We start from the raw sequence: 22,460 nt of genomic DNA on the forward strand, positions 1-22,460 counted from the left end.
CACCCTCATTGTAAAGAATTTCCTCCTTACATCAAAGCTGAATCTACCCTGTTCCAGTTTAAACCACTGCCTCTTCTCCTATCACTACAAGCCCTTTTAAACAGTCCTTCACCAGCTTTCTTGTACGTCCCCTTTAGATACTGAAATGCAGCTGTAAGGTCTCCCTGGAGCCACCTTCTCCACAGGTTGGACAGCCCCAGCTCTCTCAGTCTGTCTTCACAGTACAGGAGCTCCAGCCCTGCTCTAGCAGGCCTATGTCTCTTTTGCGTTGGGGGTCCCAGAGGTGGACACTACTCCAGCTGAGGTCTCACCAGAGCAGAGTAAAACAACAGAATCACCTCTCTTGACCTGCTGGCCACACTTCTTTCGATGCACCCCAGGATGTGATTTGCCTTCTGGGCTGCAAGTGCACATTGCTTGCTCACGACCAGCTTCTCATCCACCATATCTCTAAGTCCTTTTCTGCAGGGCTGCAAAATAACAGGCCTTGTCATTAATTTTGGCCTTCCCCTGCCTCCTTCCTTAAGGCATATATTGAAAAAGACTCTCAATCCTACAATTTCAAGTACATGAGAATCACACTGGGTTTAGACAGATATTATGAACAGAAAGTGCAGTAATAACTATTTGGTTCTTGAAAGATTAGATGCTTAAGGTATGAAAACAGCATCATGCTTGGACATCTTGCTTTGACATTTTCATGTCAGCAGATAAAAAGAAGTCCTCCAGTTTACCTATAACCTGTGATAATTTCATTAGCTGGGATAAGAAGCCAACAGCACAGTGCTGTTCTTCAGGGTTTGAGGCAGTTATTGCAGAGTAAAACTCTTTTTTATTTAAATCAACCTAACTTCGATGATCAAAGCTGAGCTATTCTGTCTATGCATACATGAAGTTTTCTTTTCAAACTCATGAATTATATTTAACTTGCCTTCATCTAATATCCTGTATATCTTAAACTATTTATAGAATCGGGGGAAAGAGAAAAAGAGAATGTCTGAAAAAACCCAACCCATGATGCTCTTGTACAGAGGATCCAAGGGACTGTAATTAAGCACATTCCGTGCAACAGCTGAGCAACCAGCATGTTATTTGGGCAGGTGAAGCAAGTCAAGAATTTATATAGCCTTCTCTTATCACCATGTCTTAAGCCAGGCATTTCCCAGTGTTGTGGTAGGCCTGATAGGCCCAAAATAGGCTTATCCATGTCCTGCCTTGCCTAAGCATGTTTTTCTGCTCCACCAGAGAGGCAAGCATGGGAAACAGACACAAAAGAACCTGTAACCACTGAGTCTGGCCTGCCCAGGGCCCTGTGCTCCAAGATGCACACACTTAGCTTGTGCCTGTCTAGTGCAAGGCCTGTGCTGATCCCAAATTAGGGAAGAGCGAGCCTGTGTCTTTGCCTGATATGGTAAGATTTGGCTAACTACCATCCTGATTGGCTGTTCTGTGTCCAAAGGGCAATTAACCTCGGCCCACACTGACAAAAGGAAATAGGCAGGTGAACAGCCTGCTTTGGCTTCCCTGCTTTGCTTCCCTGCTCTCTCTGCTGTGCCCAGCCCCGCTGCTATTTCACACTGCCTTAGTGCTTGCCTGCTGAACTCCACTGCCGCCAGTTACCAGGAGCAGACCCTGGATGTCTGCACACGATCAGCCTGTGTGGCCATCGTGACATCGTGCTGAGACTGCACCACATCTGCCTCTGCACCTGAAGGTTCTGCCTAGAATCCCTGGACACATACACACAGATCGTCCAGAGGAAGCCAGGAGACAAGGGCAGAGATTAGCTGCATCCTGTCCCCAGAAGCCAGGAAGATTCAAGCCTCAACGTCCAACAAGACAGAGTCCCCTGAAAGCATTTGGCCACTGCCTGGACTGTGGCCAGCCCCTGCAAGGGTAATAATAGTAATCTGTGAGTAAATGCTTAAATGCCTCTTTGTAATTATCTACTGCCTTCTGCCCTAGAGCAGAAAGAGCTCCTTGAGCCCAACTAGTGGGCAAGCGGCAGACTGACCGCAAGCGGCATTTGACCTCTTCCAGTTCAATTCACGTTTCTCTACTTCGCTGGTTATTGCTAGATCTGGGTGTTAGCCATAGAATGTTTCCAAGGCCGTGTAGGAACCAAACTATGATTAAAACTGGTGGTCCAGGGCAGCAGAGCTCCAAGTAACAAATCAATAAACACTATTGATTTTGGAAAATATCATCTTGCGTTAATTAATTTCCCCTCCCCTACACCCAGAGGCAAAATTTCAGACTTGCTTTAGAGTTTTCTCAGGTGCATACTACGTACCCATTCTTCCACCTCACTGCAGGGAAAGCAGAAATACATCATCTTCCTGGAGAAGGGTCTGGGGAGACCTAATAGTGACCTTACAGTACCTGAAGGGAGTCTACAAGAAGGGTGGAGAGAGACTGTTTGCAAAGGCCTGTAGTGATAGGACAAGGGACAATGGCTTCAAACTAGGGAAGTGCAGATTTAGGTTGGATGGTAGGAATAAGTTCTGCACCACGAGGGTGGTGGAACACTGCAACAGGTTGCCCAAGTAGGGTGGTTGGAGCTACTCAGGGTGAGGCTCAACAGGGCTGTGGGCAACCTGATCTAGTTGAGGATGCCCCTGCTGACTGCAGAGGGGATTCAGATAGACAACCTTTGGAGGTTCCTTCCAGCCCAGCCCATTCTATGATGTAAGCAGGATCACTGTGAACAACACAAAAAACTCCTGGAAACATAATCACCACTTTGTAGTTTTATAGAACTCCCAACCAGCATGGCCAAAAAAAATTATTCCAGAGGTTTTTGGACCCTAAATCTCAAATCAGCTTAGACTGCTCTGAGCCACAGGGCAGTGTAATTTCCAGATATATTCTGGGGCAGGGAGAGGGCAGAGGAATGGCTTAGCTGGTGGTGTAGTTTGGAAAAAAACATACAGCTCTTTTGGCATTTGTCTGAATCCAGAATGCTGCTTCTGGCAGAGATGCTAGTTGTCCAAATGCTAGACATAGGTGCATTAAAAGTAACAGGTTAGTATCACTGCCTTCTTTTCCTAAGTGACTGTACATGAAAATTAACTTCTGAGTGTGGATGAAATTAATTTCTCACACAGCATGAACAAAATGTCAGTTCCTCCTCAGGACTGGCAACGAGAGCTGCTGTAAATCTGTATTTCAGTGGAGCTGATATAGTTGCCCCTCTTACACCTACTGCTCAGCCAGCCAGGGCCAGAGAAATCAGACACAGGGACTCTGCTTTCAGATGTTATTGCATATGCCTTTCGGTTCAGCTGCAAGTGAGGCTGGGGAGGTGTCTGGAGCACAGCCCTGTGAGGAGAGGCTGAGGGAGCTGGCTTTGTTCAGCCTGCAGAAGAGAAAGCTCAGGGGAGACCTCATTGCTGTCTACAATTACCTGAAGGGAGGCTGTAGCCAGGTGGGGTTGGGCTCTGCTGCCAGGCAATCAGCAACAGAACAGGAGGACACAGTCTCAAGCTGTGCCAGGGGAGGTCCAGGCTGGATGTTAGGAAAAAGTTCTTCACAGCAAGAGTGATTGGTGTTGGAATGAGCTGCCCGGGGAGGTGGAGTTGCCATCCCTGGAGGAGTTTAAAGGGAGACTGGATGAGGCACTTAGTGCCATGATCCAGTTAGGTGTTAGGTTGGACTTGATGATCTCAAAGGTCTTTTCTAACCAAGTTAATTCTGTGATTCTGTGTGAGTGGACAGCAAAGAAGGTCTAGCATTTCACTGACTGCAGTCTACAAAGGTACAAGCCAAGAATCAACACACTGGCTGGAAATGGTGATTGCAATTAAACTACATTCAGCCTGGCAGGCCAACATGATTGAGGTCTGCTGTGTGAAAACCTGCAGCAGCACTATCACAGACCTTTTTCTATTGGAAGATTTTAATTTGGGGCTGCAATGGCAGGAAGCATACTGATGGCTGAAAACTGGGGAGGCTTTGTCACTGCTTTCAGCTTTGCAAGCTCAGCTCAAGCAACCTTGTGTGGGAAAGAATGCATGAGAAGAATGTAGTGAAAAGACATACTCTTGGCCTTGTTCTACATACATGTAGATTTTGCTTTGGGCTAGCTAAGCCTTATTTCAGTCTATGAAGCAAAGAGATGGTTATGCTCTTGGCCTTCACCTCCTCAGACATTTAACAAGCCAGTCTACAACTGCATAAGCGCTGAGTTCTACCCATGCTGTACCTGGTCTCCCGAGCACTTGGGCTCACTCTTCTTTCACACTTGTGAAAGAGCTGCAAGTATAAAGTTGTTTTTTTTCTCTTTTTTGTAAAAATTGTTGTTATTTTTTACCACAGATTTAAAAAAAAATGGCAGCATGTCTTCTGGGATGTACTTCCCTGCTCCTTCTCCTTAAAACAATATTTCACTTCAAAGGAATTAAAGCTCTAAATTAAAAGTTTAACTGAAGCATGAATTCTGATTAATTCTGACTACAGAAATGGACAGGAAAGCCCCTGCTGACTTTGCCTGGAGCAACACTGTACCTCAGACAAATAACCAGAGTCTTTTTAATGCTGACTTCTCATAGCTGAATGTTTTTTTGCTGACAGTCTGTTTCTGTTACATGTACTGCTGAGTTTCTTTTCTGCCATAATAGTGACACTTAATCTGCTCTTTTATCTCTCAGGACACAAATTTATGAAGATGGAAATCTAAAGGCAGTAATTTCTCCTGAAAACCCTTGGTGTTACTCTTAAAAAAGAAGTTGGCTGAAAAAGTTACAGAAAGCTCTGAAGTGTCCAATTTAACTCCATGGAGACAAAGCTAGAACATCCCCAAACCAAAAATGACACTTTAAAGGGCAAATTAGAGGATTAGCCTAGACTAAAAGTACCAGAAGATCTCCCCTCTGATCCTAGATTGTGACTTTGCACACTCAAAACTCGTACTCAAAACCTCGTTCCAAAGGCAAGACTCCAGTCTTTGAAAGGCCTCTCCTTCCCTATTTCCCCCCCCAAAATCTTTAGCACAAGGACTAACTGATGGCACGAGCAAGTGACACACAGATTTCCTCAAGTGCGCTCGCACAGAGACAGGTTGCGATGCTCCTCTTTTTGCAGAGAGAGTACCTCATGAACTGGATTTTGCAGCACTCCAGTTTAATTCATATTCAGCTGAGTGAAAATACCTGACAAGCAAAGCTTGCAAATGTGACTGTATCACTGCCAGAGCTTTCAGGCTGCAAGCAGGCTGTGAATTTAATCGTGGAGGCAGAAGAGTAACACAGGTTTGGGGGTGAGGGGGTGTGACTACGATTTAAGGAAACAGGTAAAAGAATAAATACTCCAAATGGCAGCGCTCCCTGAATTCACAGACCCATAGAACAGTCTGGGTTGGAAAGGACCTCCACAGGTCATCCAGTCCAATCTCCTCTGCGTCCTCAACTAGATCAGGTTGCCCACAGCCCTGTTGAGCCTCACCCTGAGTAGCTCCAGAAATGGGGCCCCAACCACCTCCTTGGGCAACCTGCTGCAGTGTTCCACCACCCTTGTGGTGCAGAACTTATTCCTACCATCCAATCTAAATCTGTGCTTCCCTAGTTTGAAGCTATTGTCCCTTGTCCTATCACTACAGGCCTTTGCAAACAGACTCTCTCCACCCTTCTTGTAGACTCCCTTCAGGTATTGTAAGGTCGCTATTAGGTCTCCCCAGACCCTTCTCCAGGCTGAGCAACTCCAGCTCCCTCAGCCTGTCTTTGTAGCAGAGGTGCTCCAACCCCCTGATCAAAGTCATACAAGTCTTTATAGACTGAGATTTTTAAATCATCCTGCACTGGCCTAGTTCTGCTTTAAGAAAAATGTTAGAAAAAATACTCAGCAGGTAAAGACTGGAAAATTCTATTCATAATATGTGCAATTTTAAGCTAAATTCATAACACGGGTTTCCCACAACTATTCCAGTACAACAGTGTTAAAGCTTTAGGTACCTGAGGAAGAAGAGAGTTCTTCAGCGGATGAACACAGCATAATTAAGCACTGAAAGTTCCCTCTGCACTTCCTGTGCGCTCGTCCAGGACTTATCAGAAAGGTCACTCCTTTGCTTCCAAGACAGCCCTCAAACTTAGGAGGAATTGAAGCAATACTTGAAGGGTTTCACTGGGAAAGGATGCAGTGGGTGTAAACGAGGACATCTGGGAAGAATGTACTTGAGCACCTGCTGGGTTTCCTTTGTTGGCTCAGTTACTTTAGACAGGGGGCTCATGGACAGGGGCCATCAACTGCTTTACCCCTGTGTTTGAAAAGACACAAGCAAATCCAGGCAGGATTTTTTGCACAGCAGCTTGGCACTACTTCTGCAACAAAAAAAAAAAGAAAGAAAAAAAAGGGAGAAAAAATCCAGTGGGGAAAAAAAAAGAGAATAGAAAAAGAGAAAAAAAGGCTTTTAAATTTAAAAAAAAAAAAAAAAAAAAAAAAAAAAGGAGGAATTCCCCTTCGTCTGCCTTCACTTTGGACTAAAATTCCATCACTTCTCACTGTCCTCTCTCCTCATTCTCAATAACTGTGGGAGGTGGAAAAGTAAAAAGGGAGCATTTCAATTTGTCTTCCTATTTACAAGCAATTCCAGCACCACAGGAAGGTCCTGCCCATAGCCTGGCCCTTCTCTGAGCCCTGCACTCAGGCTCTGTTTGCAGAGGTGCCAGACCACACTGAAGGCAGTTGCTTCCGAAGCCTACATGAAAAACAGCTGCCATCAACTGGTCTATTAAGAACAGGAACCCTCTATGGAAGGATTAAGAGACTGATGGGTCCTGGGCAACTGACACTCATAACCAGCTCAGAGAAACAACGCACACTTCTCAGTCATGGCATGGCCAGTGATGAGCAAGCTTTGAAAGGAGCTGGATAGGGAGAGAGAGGAATCTGACAGCAAAGCACAGCCAACTTCCAATGCAGCAAAAACGTGAAGTTTGTGGGGCAAAGAGAAATGGCAAAGTGCCAATGCACAATCCCCCCTGACAAACTCACCTTTCTCTTTCCACAGATCTGCAGACTGTGGTTATCCATAATCAACATGGACTTCTCCACTCAAGCTACTGAGCTTCTCAATGCATACAAAAGTCACTAACACTTCTCTGTAGAGCAGAGCTGGAGTTGCTTGTGGCCACACTAGAGACAACCAAGCTTAACAATGGGCACCAGATTAGAGACACCAGCAGGATGAGGCTTGTGAGGGGCCTGGAGCACGTCTCCTACAAGCAGGGTCTGAGGGAGATGAGGTTGTTCAGTCTAGAGAAGAGAAGGCCCAGGGACATGGTGGAAGCCCCATCCCTGGAGGGTTTTAAGGCCAGGCTGGATGTGGCTCTGAGCAACCTGATTTAGTGTGAGGTGTCCCTGCCCACAGCAGGGGGACTGGAACTAAATGATCCTTGAGGTTCCTTCCGGCCCTGACAATTCTATGATTCCATGATCCTGAGGCGAGACCTCATTGCCAGCAGACTGAGGAAGGCAATTCCACCCCTCTACTCCACTCTGCTGAGATCTCACCTGGAGTATTGTGTCCAGTTCTGGAGCCACTATAACAAGAAAGACACAGACATGCTGGAACGTTTCCAGAGAAGGGCCATGAGGATGGTCAGAGGGCTGGAACACCTCTGCTGTGGAGACAGACTGAGAGAGTTGGGGTTGTTCTGTCAGGAGAGGACAAGGCTCTAAGGAGATCGTATTGTGGCCTTCCACTATCTGAAGAGGATCTAAAAGAAAGCTGGGGAGGGACTTTTTTAGCATGTCAGATAATGATTAGAACTAGAAGTGAGTAGATTCAGATTGGATGTCAGGAAGAAGAGTGGTGAGACACTGGAACAGGTTGCCCAGGGAGGTGGTGAAAGCCCCATCCCTGCAGGTTTTTAAGGCCAGGTTGGATGTGGCTCTGAGCAACTTGAACTTGCGTGAGGTGTCCCTGCCCACAGATGGGTGGCTGGAACTAAATGATCCTTGAGGTTCCTTCTGGCCCTGACATTTCTATGATTCTGAGATGAGACCTGACTGCTCTCTACAACTACCTGAAGGGAGGTTTGAGTTAGGAGGGGGCCAGCTTCTCCTTGGTGGCAAGTGACAGGACTAGAGGAACCATTTCAGGCTGCAACATGGAAGGTTCAGGCTGGGAGTTAGGAAATATTTCTTAGCTGAAAGGGTTATCAAACATTGGAATGGTCTGCCCAGGGCAGTGGAGGAGTCACCATCACTGGAGGTGTTTAAGTAGCCTGTGGACTCAGAAGTTAGAGACCTGGTTCAGTGTTGACCCTTCAGAACTGGGTTGAGGGTTGGACTGGATGGTCTTTGAGCTTTCTTCCAACAGGATGTATTCTGTGATTCTGTGAGATTTGTGGCACAGTTTCACGAGAGAATCATAGAATCAAACAGGTTGGAAGAGACCTCCAAGATCATCCAGTCCAACCTAGCAACCAGCCCTGGCCAATCAACCAGACCATGGCACTAAGTGTCCCAGCCAGGCTTTGCTTCAACACCTCCAGGGACAGTGACATCACCACTTCCCTGGGCAGCCCATTCCAATGCCAATCACTCTCTCTGGCTCAATTTCCTCCTAACATCCATCCCAGACCTGCCCTAGCACAGCTTGAGACTGTTCCCCCTTCTTCTGTTGCTGGTTGCCGGGGATAAGAGACCAACCCCACCTAGCTGAGGAGCCCAGAACTGGACACAACACTCAAGCTGTGGCCTGAGCAGTGCTGAGCACAGGGGCACAAGAACCTCCCTTGTCCTGCTGCCCACACTGCTCCTGAGCCAGCCCAGGATGCCATTGGCTCTGCTGCCCACCTGGGCACTGCTGCCTCAGCTTCAGCTCCTCTCTGCCAGCACCCCCAGGGCCCTCTCTGCCTGGCTGCTCTCAGCCACTCTGTCCCCAGCCTGTAGTGCTGCTTGGGGTTGTTGTGGCCAAAGTGTAGAACCCTGTACTTAGCCTTGTTAAATCTCATCCTAATTGGCCTCTGCCCACCCATCCAGCCTGGCAAGGTCCCTCTGCAGGGCTCTCCTACCCTCCAACAGCTCCACAGCTGCTCCTAGCTCGGTGTCATCTGCAGACATACTGATGCTGGACTCAATCCCCTCGTCCAGATCATCAATAAAGATACTGAAGAGGACCGGACCCAGCATTCACTGATCAATCACAGATGCTCACTAAAACTGCTGCAGAAGAAAATGCTGGTTGAAAATGTGAAGCATTGCAGCTCTCTGTTGCAGGTGGGGAAAAAAAGATTAAAAAAAAGAAAGGAAAAAAAGTTCAATTCTTACACAGGTATTCCTCTTACTGTCAGGCAACCTGAAACAGAAGGAATTGCTACTCGTATTTATTAAGAGGTAAAAGGAAAACCAAAAAGAATAATAAGAACAGTAAGTAGATAGTTAATCCTCAACTCATTGCAGATGTTTTCCATGTCTGCAAAGAGAAGTTTTGGAAATGATGACACTATTACCCCTTCTGCTTCTTCCCCTACTCTACTGAAACAAAGCTGGCAGAAAGACGTGTTAAATTGTGTGCCTCTACAAAACCCAGTGGCATCGGCGTCAGTGCCAAGGGAGGTGAGGTTCTGGTGAAGCTGCCAAATGAAATGCTGAGATACTTTCTGCTCTGCCAGCCTTGCAGATTTTGAAGAAAGGTAGGAAGTAGCTGGAGGCAGCAATTTCTTGTATTTCCTCTGACATTTCTACTACACTCTCAGACTCAGCTTCTGACTACACACAAGGCAGCAGCTGCTGAGTCAAAAGCTCCCTGAAAAACCCAGTCACATGAGAACACAACTCCACAGCCTGCATCTGCTGCCATTCTCAAGGGTGCTGCCTGAACCCCTTGAGAATAAAAGGAGAAAAGGATATAAAAGGTTTTAACTCCTGCCTAGCAAGGATGGTATGCCTGGATAGCATAGGATAAACTATTGGGAGAAGACAGACCAGGTCTCTAACATCTCAATTGCCAAAGTTTGGGCTTTGACTCACATACATGTCAGCAAGTTCATGACCCCATTGGTCCTCCATCACTGAAAGCAATCAGAAGCTGGATGAACTGTACAGCTCTGTCAGGACGTGGTGCTCCGGAGGCAGTACGTAAGGAAGTGTGTTGAGTGAAATAAACTGACTTCAAGAAAGAAGTGGTATAGAAGCACCAGCAGTCCCAGGATTATCACAAAAAGGACCTGGAGTAAATCAGATACATTTTGCACTCCTGTCATCAATAATTTCAAGTCCTTGACCTCATCATCACGTCTCTGACCATCTATGAGAGACATACAAGTTGAAAATACTCAATTTTCCAGTAATGACTCAAGTGCAAGCTGTTCTTGGGGATTAACAACTGCTTGAGTGGTCCTTCAGGCTCAGGAAGGGATGGTTGTCAGTGGCACTCCTCTGTAAAATCTCTGTGGCCATTACTGATGCCAGGAGAAGAAAAAAAATAGTGCTGTGCTGTCTTTTTTTATATAGGGCATGTGAAGTCTTTTTTAGTTGATGTCAACAGATACTGCATCAGGATCCAGCTTGTTAGAACACTCTCCCCAACACTGAAGAGTCTCCAGGAAAGAAAAGGGTGGATTCTACACACACCTTGCACTGGGAGAACCCCTCAGATGCCTACTGAGTGCTTGCTCAGGATTTCAAGAGAGGTATGTAAAGACCTTCACAAGGGCATGCTACACCCTAGAATTTGTCACCTTAAAGTTGACATTTGCCATGTTTCCATAGCCACAGATACGAAACACACATTCTCCACAGATAAAGAAAGGGCATCTCCCACGTGCTTCTGGAGCTGGACTGCCAGAAACTGCGCAGCCCCAATGAGCAAATGGAGGTCCTTAGCTAACCACTCGGAGCATCTAAGCACATCCTTAACTGATTTGAAACACAGATGTAGTCTCACTATAGCTCTCACTGGCCACTGCCCTTTGCTTCCAGTCAGCCTCTTAATGTTCCAGAACTGATTGTGCTGCATTCAGAGGTACAGGGTTCGATCCAGAAAAAGCAGGCGTGCTGAAACTGTGTCTGTCTCCTACATTCTGGGAAAATCTTGGATTGCAGAGGAAGGGAGAAATCAGAGAAAAAGGAAAAGGTTACTGGAGCTTTTTGAGCAGCTCGGGGCTCTGCCTCTGGGTACAGTTTACTTGGGCCAGGCTATTAACTAGCGGCTTGCATTCACGCTGCAAGCCATTTGGCTGTCCATGCTGGGTGGAGAGACAGCAACCTGTCAGTGCAGAGCAGCTGTGCCAGTCCAAGTGGATGCAGCTCGATCCTTTTCTTCCTGCATTTCCCTCCTGTAGCTTTCTTTCCTGCCACCCTCTACCCCACCCACCCTCCCCAGTTCTTTCACTTGAATCAAAACGTGCTTGAAGAGCAAATTAAATTCACCTTCTAATTACTTCCTGAGTCTCTGTACTAGCAATCTGTCCTCACCCCAGACAGATGGCAACTGCTGCTGCACAGCTGGTCTGGCACTGGCAAAGCTGGTAGCAGGCAGGTGTGATGCTGGTTTGGCTCACCAGCTGCAAAGAAATGAAGGAAGAAAACACAGCCTATGGACTGAGGAAAGCATGGTTTGGAAGCTGCTTCTGCAGGATGGCTGCTGGTTTAATCAAGAGAAGTCTTACACTTGTCCACTGAGACATAGATCATGCCACTTGACACTGGGCACTTGTTAGAGGACTGAAGGAGGCTGTGGCATCCTCACTGGCATGGGCTCTAGGTATTTTCTCCCTACAAGGAGGTCCTACCAGGCCTCTTTGTTTTTATTAACTTAGAATGTCTACAGCCACATACAGACGTGTGTGTGTATGTCTGCATCTATTTCCATATAAAATGGTTCTCCTAACTTGCTGTACAATCACGGTCCAATAACTGCAACAGCAGCAATACGACTAAGCCTCCCTTTGGCCATTCTGCAGCCAGAATACGATGTCACTTCACCAAGTGTCATGGCACTGCTTTGTCACAATCTGCCACTGTTAGGAGGGCACAAATATGCAAGCCTGAAGACCCTGACGGCCTGGAGAGGTGGGCACAAGCTAACCTCATGAGGTTCAACGAGACCAAGTGCAAGGTCCTGCATCTGAATTGGGGCAATCCCAAGCATCAATATAGACTGGGCAGTGACTGGCTGGAGAGCAGCCCAGGAAAAAAGGACTTGGGGGTGCTGGGGGATGAGCAGATCAACATGAGCTGTCAATGTGCTCTTGCAGCACAGAAAGCCAACCTTATCCTGGGCTGCATCAACAGAAGTGTGGCCAGCAGACTGAGGGAGGTGATTCTCCCCCTCTACTCCACTCTGCTGAGACCCCACCTGGAGTACTGTGACCGGTTCTGGAGCCTTTATTACAGGAAAAATGTGGACATGCTGGAACATGTCCAGAGAAGGGCAACAAGAATGATCAGAAGACTGCAGCACCTCTGCTATGGAGACAGGCTGAGAGAATTGGGGTTACTGTGTCTGGAGAAGAGGAGGCTCTGAGGTGACCTTCTTGTGGCCTTCCAGGATCTGAAGGGGGCCTACAGGAAAGCTGGGAAGGGACTTTTTAAGCGGTCAGGTAGTGACAGAACTAGGGGGAATGGAGCAAAACTAGCAGTGGGTAGATTCAGATTGGATGTTAGGAAAAAGTTCTTCAGCATGAGGGTAGTGAGATACTGGAACAGGTTGCCCAGGAAGGTGGTGGAGGCCCCATCCCTGGAGCTGTTTAAGGCCAGGCTGGATGAAGCTCTAGCAGCATGCTTTAGTGTGAGGTGTGCCTGCCCAAGGCAGGAGGGATGGAACTGGATGATCTTTGAGATCCCTTCCAATCCTGACAATTCTGTGATCTTCAGAGGTACACTTGTATCAGATGAACTGAACAGAAACCCCCTTAGTACACGAAGAACTAAAAAAAAAAAACCTGATTCATCAAGAAAAAGAAAAACCTAAAACTTCTTCTCTATCCTCCTCTGCTTGGTCAAAGCAAGAAATTATCCTGAACTAGCTCCCAGCTTGGCTGAAGTTCTACACAGCTTAAAAAGTTTTCACAGTAAGACTCATTTCAGTCCAGGCAGAAGTCAATTCAATTGTTTCTTCCCCATCTTAGCTTACCAGGTTGTGCTATGAGGCTTTCACTGTCATGTCTTCCTTCCTATCAGAATTTGTGCGACTGCTCAGATTTTTGCACATGAATGCATGGATGAGTTTGTTTCCAGTAAAGGAAGAGTTACTGCCTGCTGAGAGACCATGGGCAGCCTGCTACGTGTACAGCACTCTAGGTTTTGGGAGCATGTACCAAGACCTGTGGACAAAAAAAACCACTCAGAAATGAAAGCCTCAAGTGCTAGAGAGAGAAAAAGAGCTGCTAAAAAAACCCAAAAGAATAAAACAAAAAATCTGGGCAATGTGAAGGTGAACATTCTGCAAACTAGCCAGATTCGTAGGAACACTACCTCTGCCAAAACACAACTGCTGCACCACTATTAAATTAATTTATTTAAACCAGTCTAAGCTTCTGCTTATGTACTGTCACACTGTGCAAACAGACCACTTTGCAGATGCAAGTGGCAGGGCTAGTCACCAGTCCATTGAATCATAAAACAGTCTGAGTCAGAAGGGACCTCCAAAGGTCATCTAGCCCAACCCCCTCTGCAGCAAGCAGGAGCATCTTCAACTAGATCAGGCTGCCCAGAGCCCTGCTGAGCCTCATCTTGAATATCTCCAGGGATGGGGACTCAACCACCTCCCTGGGCAACCCATTCCAGCCTCTCACCACTCTCCTGCTCAACAACTTCCTCCTCACCTCCAGCTTTGCTCCATTCCCCCCAGTCCTGTCACTACCTGATAGCCTAAAGAGTCCCTCCCCAACTTTTTTGGAGGTCCCCTTCAGATACTGGAAGGCCACAAGAAGGTCACCTCAGAGCCTCCTCTTCTCCAGACTGAACATCTCCAACTCCCTCAGTCTGTCCTTACAGCAGAGCTGCTGCAGCCCTCTGAGCATCCTCATGGCCCTTCTCTGGACACTCTCCAGCATCTCCACATGCCTCTTGTCCCAAGAGCTCCAGAACTGGATGTAGTACTCCAGCTGGGGTCTCAGCAGAGCGGAGCAGAGGAGGAGAATCACCTCCCTGGCCCTGCTGGCCACACTTCTCCTGATGCAGCCCAGAAAGCAAACCAGAGCCTAGGCTGCAAGTGCACACTGCTGGCTCCTGTTGAGCTTCTCCTCCACCAGCACCCCCAAGTCCCTCTCCTCAGGGCTGCTCTCCAGCCACTCACTGCCCAGCCTGGATTTGTGCTTAGGACACTGCACTTGGTCTTGCTGAACCTCCTGAGCTTGGCTTGTGCCCACCTCTGCAGCCTGTCCAGGTGCCTCTGGCTCGATCCCTGCCCTCCAGCCTGGCTGCTGCACCATACAGCTTGGTGTGGTCAGCAAACTTGCTGAGGCTGCACTCAACGCCTCTGTCCATGGCACCCACAAAAATGTTGAACAAGACTGGTCCCAGCACTGATCCCTGAGAGACTCTGCTTGTCACTGGCCTCCATTTGGCCATGGAGCCATTGACATCCACTCTTTGGGTGTGGCCATCAAGCCAGTTCTTTATCCATCCAGTGGTGCACCCCTCAAACCCATCTGTCACCAGCTTGGAGACCAGGATGTGGTGTGGGACAGTGTCAGAGGCTTTGCCCAGGTCCAGGTAAATGACACCAGTTGCTCTGATGGTTACCAAAACCATGCTGGTGATCAATGACAGCTTTTAAGTGCTTTGATGATTAATTTAGCCTGAGTCTTGTTTGTCACTGTTCTGCCTCATACAGACACAATCATCTACACGATGTTTAGAACCACAGAAGTGTTCAGGTTGGAAAAGACTTCTAAGGTCATCAAGTCCAAGCATTATGTAATTCTACCAAGTCTGGTGCTAAATCATGTCACACAGAACCACATCTCTGCAAATTTTAAACACTTCCAGGCATGGGGATTCAACCACCTCCCTGGGGAGCCAGTTTCAGTGTTTGAGAACCTTTCAGTGAAGAAGTTTCTTCTAATGTCCAACTTCAGCATCCCATGGTGTGATTTCATGTCATTTCCTCTCATCCTATCACTTGTTACCAGGGAGAAGAGACCAACACTCACCTCATTACAATCTGCCTTCGAGTAGCTCTAGAGGGCAGTAAGCTCTCCCCTCGGCCTCCTTCTCTCCAGACTAAACAACCCCAGTTCCCTTAGCTGCTCCTTACAGCTCCTGTTCTCCAGACCTCTCACCAGCTTTACTGTCCTTCTCTGGACCCACTCCATCACCTCCATGTCTTTCTTGTAATGAGGACCCCAAAACTGAACGCAGTACTCAAGGTGTGGCCTCACCAGTGCTGAGGACAGGGGGACAATAATTTCCCTGCTAATGAAAAGAGAAAGTCTTTTGCCAGCACCACAGTAATTACACTGATGCTCGATTTATGCAATAAAATAAAGTTCTAAGAAAAAAAAAAGTAAACCAGAAGAATCTGGCAGAGCAATGGTCAGCTCTGGAAGCGCTTAGAAGATATCACTCTGCCTCTGCTGAAATAGCAGGAACAGCCCTGCTCCTCCACTGGTTCACAGCCGGTTGCAGAATGATGATGTAAGGCTGCCAAGCGTTCAGACACAAAGAGATCAAAGAGGGGGAAACCCCAAGGAATGCAAACCCCCAGACTGGAGGCTGCTCAAGAGACTTCGCAAGCCTAAGCATAATTTCTTGCTCTTTTTCTTTTAATTTGGGGGAAAGTCTCCCTGACCATCAAGTCAGACAATATTTCCTCCAAGCTTTATCAAGTAAGCTCCTAACAACCCATAAACCAGCCTAAAAGTAGTTGTACTTTAGGATTTATCAATTATTATTTGGTGGTAGTTTTTTTGCATTGTTCTCAAACTATGCAGCCTCAGTTACAGACTCACAGACCAAAATCTGACTGAGGTAGGTGCTGTGGGAAGGCAGCACACAAAAAAAGAATATTAAGCACATGCAAAACCAGAAGCATATGCTCTCTTAGGATATGTTGTAGGCACAATCATTCATGGGTAACTAAAGACTAGTGAAAGCATTTCCACATAATCTCTTAGCAGCAAGCCAGATGACTCAAATTAAAAATCCTATTTCCCTTGATTTTCAAGTAAGGAGGGAGAAAAGGCCTGTTTTCAGTCGCCACAAACTGGGGGAGACTCCGTCTGTTTCACACAGCACTGGTATCCGAGTCTGAATACTGATGACCGAGACAAGTACAACACAGCGGTCCCAAAGAATGACGGTCTGGGTCTTTGCTCCATCCCCCCCATGCAGAGTCAGTGCAGCTTTTTTTACTTCTCAGTGCCCAGTTTCATGGTAATTAGTAACATACTTCCTTGCCTCAGAAGCTGAAAGCCTGCTGTAAATATTATATGACTGCTATAAAAAAAAATGTGGCTTTTTTCCTTCCATTTGTTTACCTTAGATTTACACACCAGGGACATCTTGGGTTTGATGCAGTACTCGTGGGACAATGTTTGGTAGCTCCTGTTCACAAATTAAAGGGTAGGAGAAGAAAGATACTCTAAAAACTTTGTTTCCAATATGATAGTGATGCTCAAGGAAGTGAAAAAATTACATGAACCAAAGCAGCTCTTGAAAAGAGAAAAGTATCAAAGACACAGGAAGACTTCTTCCTTCACAGCTCCCCAAGTGCATTTTTTTCACTGATGGAGCAGTCTTCTGCAGGTAGGTCCTCAAGGGTTCAAATAATCCACGTCCTTCTTAAAGTGGCAGAATTTAAGCAGCAGGCTACAGGTTTTGCTAAAGAAAGAAGTCTTGCCTTTAAATTGTTGCCCAGGAATCTCTTGCCTTGCCTTACTTACTGTGGTCACAGAAACTCAGGCTGAGCTGGATCCGACTTTCTACTCAACAAAAAAAGAGAGAGAAATAAAGAAGGACATAAGCCCATGTGGTTTTCTTTCACATTCATTGTCAAGTCTTGAAAACTTGAGTCAGTCCCCTTGAACTGTATTTGCTCTTCGTTTTTACCGAATTTTAACTCCACATCAGAAAAAAAAAGACACATAAAAAGGAGTTGGCCAGAGGCTGGAAGAGAGCACCGAATTGCCTGGAAAATGAGAGATTAACACAGAGGCCTTTGTGGTCACAGAACACATACGATGAAATGTGACAGCAGATAACACTGCCAAGGAGCCACAAGAACACAGCTGGTGAAGGCACCAGGGATGGAGATTTTCCACTCAGCAGAAAGCCCTGCCTGTTGCTGTTAGAATATAAATGTCTTCTGTGGAGTCAGAGGACCCTCCAGGCTTGGTATTCCCTGTGAGAGGAAGGCTCATTCCCAAGAAGGTGTCACCCAGACTGGCTCTAAATGAACAGCTGACCCCAAGGACCACACACAAAGAGGGTATGGTGGCTGAACCGGGATAAATGTAAAAGACAAGATTTCTGCTCTCCAGCATGGGTGGTGAATTAATTTGGTCTTTCAAAACTGCTTTCACTTACGGGTGACTTCATGAGGTCCAAGTCTTCCTGAGAGGGAGAAGAGAAAAATGGAAGGTCATTTCCCTCCTGCCCTCATTCTCTGCTGCCATTGTACCCAGCTGCACAACGCTGATGGGACAAGGTACAAGGCCACAACTCCACCAAGCTGTGCCATGCCAAATGTTCATCTTCTACTCAGATCCCAGGGACCTGCACTGAGTTTCACTTAGGTATGCTGAGGTACAGTAGGGTGAGCAAATCTGCATCCTCCCCTGAAGTCACTGGACACAAAAAAGCTGCAGTGAGTATTTCCCTTTTATCTCTTCAAACTTGCAATATTAGTTCTTCCACTTAGCAGAATCTAAAAGATCCCCCAAATGACCCAGTATCCTAATTCATGTGGTCATGATCTTCTGGGCTGTTGCACAGTGTCATTCTGTGAGACAGGGAACATACAAACAAAACCCCAGAAAGCAACAGGTTTACTGCAGTGGTTTACCATTCTTAAAGAGAAGACAACAAAAGGTAGTCACTGACGGTGGGGAAGAGGGAGGGATAGGAAATAGGACAGGACACCAGACTTGGCTGTCAGTGCTGCAAGCATCAGCTACAGCATGATATAGCACTGTTAACGTGGAAAAGCTCCAAGGAAGGGGGCATATGGTGCTGCTTAGAGAAGCACATAAAAGAAGTCAACTACAAAATGAATTGATGCTTTTAGCTACCCTAAATGCATGGGCATTGTTCGATTCCATCATTTTCCAGCAGTCCTGGCTCACCGCAGAGGTCCCAGGAGACTGGAAAATGGCCAACATGATCCCCATCCACAAGAAGGGTCAGATGGAGGAACCTGGGAACTACAGACCTGTCAGCCTGACCTCAGTGCCAGGGAAACTGATGGAGCAGGTTAGCTTGGGGGTGATAAGAGCGCACCTGAGGGATGGCAAAGATCTCAGGTCCAGCCAGCATGGGTTTAGGAAGGGCAGATCCTGCCTTTCTAACCTGATCTCCTTCTATGATCAGGTGACCCACTTGGTGGATGTGGGGAGGCCTGTGGATGTGCTCTATCTGGACTTCAGCAAGGCCTTTGACACCGCCCCCCACAGTAAACTGCTGGCTAAGCTGTCAGCCCATGGCTTGGATGGCAACACTCTGTGCTGGGTTAGGAACTGGCTGGAGGGCCGAGCCCAGAGAGTGGTGGTGAATGGTGCCACATCCAGCTGGCAGCTGTCACTAGTGGTGTCCCTCAGGGATCAGTGCTGGGCCCCATCCTCTTTAACATCTTCATAGATGATCTGGGTGAGGGCATGGAGTCAGTCATCAGCAGGTTTGCAGATGACACTAATATGGGGGCAGATGTGGCTGGGTTGGAGGGCAGAAGGGCTCTGCAGCAGGACCTTGACCGCCTGTACAGATGGGCAGAGGCCAAGGGGATGGCTTCAATAGCTCCAAGTGCAGGGTGCTGCACTTTGGCCACAACAACCCCATGCAGAGATACAGGCTGGGGTCGGAGTGGCTGGAGAGCAGCCAAACAGAGAGGGATCTGGGGGTACTGATTGATACCCACCTGAACATGGGCCAGCAGTGTGCCCAGGTGGCCAAGAGAGCCAGTGGCATCCTGGCCTGCATCAGGAATGGTGTGGCCAGCAGGAGCAGGGAGGTCATTCTGCCCCTGTATTCTGCACTGGTTAGACCACACCTTGAGTACTGTGTTCAGTTCTGGGCCCCCCAGTTTAGGAGGGACATTGAGATGCTTGAGCGTGTCCAGAGAAGGGCGACGAGGCTGGGGAGAGGCCTTGAGCACAGCCCTACGAGGAGAGGCTGAGGGAGCTGGGATTGGTTAGCCTGGAGAACAGGAGGCTCAGGGGAGACCTTATTGTTGTCTACAACTACCTGAGGGGTGGTTGTGGCCAGGGGGAGGTTGCTCTCTTCTCTCAGGTGGCCAGCAGCAGAATGAGAGGACATAGCCTCAGGCTGTGCCAGGGGAGATTTAGGCTGGAGGTGAGGAGAAAGTTCTTCACTGAGAGAGTCATTGGACACTGGAATGGGTTGCCCGGGGAGGTGGTGGAGTCACCGTCCCTGGAGCTGTTCAAGGCAGGATTGGACGTGGCACTTGGTGCCATGGTCTAGCCTTGAGCTCTGTGGTAAAGGGTTGGACTTGATCTGTGAGGTCTCTTCCAATCCTAATAATACTGTGATACTGTGATTTCCCTGCACTTGTTCACATAAACTCTGCACCTACATTTCTTACACAAGCACCTTCCCAGAATTCACCCATCTCTGGTACAACAGTGTAAGCCCTAGCTCAGCACACCCCACTCAGCAGCCACAAGTGCCAAGATTGGTTTGTAACTGCTACAGGGACTCACCATTACCAGATACGTGCTGCTACCATCCACAGTACCACAGCCCATTTAACTTCCTCTAAGAAAAAAAAAACATAGTAAATTAAGAACTGAACATTGGTCTGAGCAGCATCTGCATCACCAGCATGCTAAAGATTCTGTACTTGGTTTCCAAGGTAGGAAGATAAAGGCTTTGCTGTAGAATCAGCAAAATAACAAGGTGTTTTTCAAACATAAGCAAAGTGAGTCTCTTAAATTGCTTCAAGCAAGAAGTCTCCCATGACTTTGGATCCTCTGACCAAGGTAACTGCATCTCAGCATTATTTCAGCACACCATGATGTACTCCTCAGAGGTCAAAACTGTCTTCAAATTCAACTAAATCCACTGTTGTTTCCTGTTCTTTCACCTATTGGCTTAATAATTCTGCTCCATTACCATCTCATTTGTAGAGACAGGCAGCAGTCTGTGCAACACAGCAGATGCAGGAGCTAGAAAAAAACCAACAAAACAGTGCAGGAGGAACCTAAACAAATGGCTTTCACTTGCTTGTTTCTGCAGTCTCTGAATGCATGCATGGAGCTGCTGGGACAAGCCAAAGCAGTACCATGGTAGCCTAAGATTACCATGACACTCCAGGCAGAGTTCTCCTAACCCCTGTGGCCGCCCCAACACACCTTTAGACTTTACATGGGATCATACAGTGGTAGAGAACTGGGGCATACCCAAAGATCAAACCACAGAGGACCCTGCCCCAAGTGAGGTAAATATTGCTAGTAGGTCTCGAGAATAAAAAGCCATCCCGAGTTCTTCATGACTCTGCCAGATATACCTCATCAGGCTTTGGAAAGCTCAGGTTGAAAGAGCAGGAATTCCAGATGTGGCAGCTGTTTCATTGGACTTCATGTGCCCAGCACAAAGCCACATGTACTACATCTAGTCTTCTGTGGTGGTTTGGGGGTTTTTCCCCCCTCACACTTGAATTACCAGGCTAACTCAAACAACTGGCAGTTGAAATGAAGCTATATTAACAGCACTGCAAAATTTACGAGCATATATACACAAGTATTTACAATTACATACAAGTTAGAAATAATACAGAACTTCAAAACCCCTCCCAAACAGCAAGACTGCCCAGGGGGGCTCCCAACCACCTCGCCTCCTTCTTTCCACCCCTCATTATCTTAGAAATAACCAAATAAATTCTCACTGAAAGCTTATGTGATTAATTTGCAGATAAGCAGAGGTGAAATGCCAGAGCCAATAAGGAAATTATTAGATCAAGTTACACAGGTTTCCAGGCAGAGGAGTTAAGAAAAGATGCACACAGACCAAAGAGTGAGAGGCTCTGTTACTGTTATGACTACTTATGTCTCTCAGCAAAACCAGTGGGTGACATAGCGCTATTATTTTCTTTTCACAGCCAATGATCTCATTTTTGTCATTGGCCTCAAACAAGCACATCCTGGTGATAGGATCATCACACAGAAGCCACCCAGAATCATAAGAACGGCAAGTGCCATAGTCTTTTTTTTCCAGCAGCTGTGTCAGTACGAGCAAGGCATCGCCTGCATGTCTGATCTGTCTTTTTGGGAGGCACATTCCCCAGGCAAGGTTACATGTGGCACTAGGGAGGACATGCTGCAAAACCTGCAGGGTGGTGGCCAACATTTTAAGAGCAGTGGGTCAGCCTTTATGCTTGGTCTGTTAAATATTGTGCATCTGCATATGTACCTATATACATCTGTGTACATATAAACACCTGTAAGGAAAACCAAAAGGAAAACCAGGAATGCTTAGAAAAGAACCTAGTCAGTTAACTGCCCTCTGACATCCCCAAACTCTGCTTCTGAACTTCTGCTGCCCACAAAAATCACACTCCAGGATACAGTTTTTGAAGGGCACCTAGTGCTCCACACAGGGTATATTCTGCTGTGCAACGATCTGCAATTTCTGTGTTCTTTTATCATTCTTCTTGCCACCACAGAGTTTAAGGCCAGCAAGGAAGCTTTCTAGTTTGACCATCTGAGGGGGAAAGCAAAACATCCTTCTTCACAGAACTAACTCACAGAATGCCTTCATTTAGCGACTTTACTCTGCTGTTGTTTATCAAAGAACAGAGAAGAGGTTGAAAGAAGGCAAGCAAACAAGACAGACAATAAGTGGGACACGTTCTGATTAAGCATTCATCAGCCCATTTACTTGAATAAGAGGAAAGCAATGCAAAGAGAGGAAAAGTGCATCACAGTTTTGCACGCATTTCTAAGCTTTGTGCTTTTTGGAAGCTGTATTTTTGCAACACTGCTTAGTTTTAAACTGTTTTCCTTAAGCTGGAGATTTACTTTCTAGGATATCTAAACGAATCTAAAGTAGCAGTTGAGAGTCTGGAGACGTCTGAGCACAGATCAGCTAAGAGAAGTCTTCCTCATGCAGTGATAAAATGGGTACACGCAGGGTAGGGTCTGCGCTTTCTATTGCAGCACTGGGTGGTCTTAGTTCTGGGTTTAAAAGCAAAAGAAAAACGAAATTGCCAATAAACAGTACATACTAAGGCAGATAAACGAGGGACTGGAACTACTTGTTAAATAAACATGGCAAAGGCTACCAAAATTAGCCTCTACCGGACTTTCCGTATGCTACAAACCAGCTATGATGGCCAGGAT

The 22,460-nt window shown here is 46.9% G+C and overlaps 1 protein-coding gene across 8 annotated transcripts in view; it reads right to left on the reverse strand.

Moving 5' to 3' along the window:
- PRR5 (proline rich 5) overlaps positions 1-22,460 on the reverse strand; it is a 95,210-nt gene that overhangs the window by 64,222 nt on the left and 8,528 nt on the right. For 2 of the 8 annotated variants that reach the window (XM_064142854.1, XM_064142853.1), the window contains exon 3: positions 13,079-13,268. The exons of 5 other annotated variants lie outside the window; for them this stretch is intronic. The gene's annotated coding sequence lies outside the window, so the exon portion shown is untranslated. Of the gene's footprint in view, positions 1-5,948; positions 5,964-13,078; positions 13,269-22,460 lie in introns of those variants that run through there. One more of the 8 variants, XM_064142858.1, reaches the window with a different exon arrangement.

Source organism: Pogoniulus pusillus, chromosome 4, assembly GCF_015220805.1.
Source record: "Pogoniulus pusillus isolate bPogPus1 chromosome 4, bPogPus1.pri, whole genome shotgun sequence".
NCBI classification, from domain to species: domain Eukaryota; kingdom Metazoa; phylum Chordata; class Aves; order Piciformes; family Lybiidae; genus Pogoniulus; species Pogoniulus pusillus.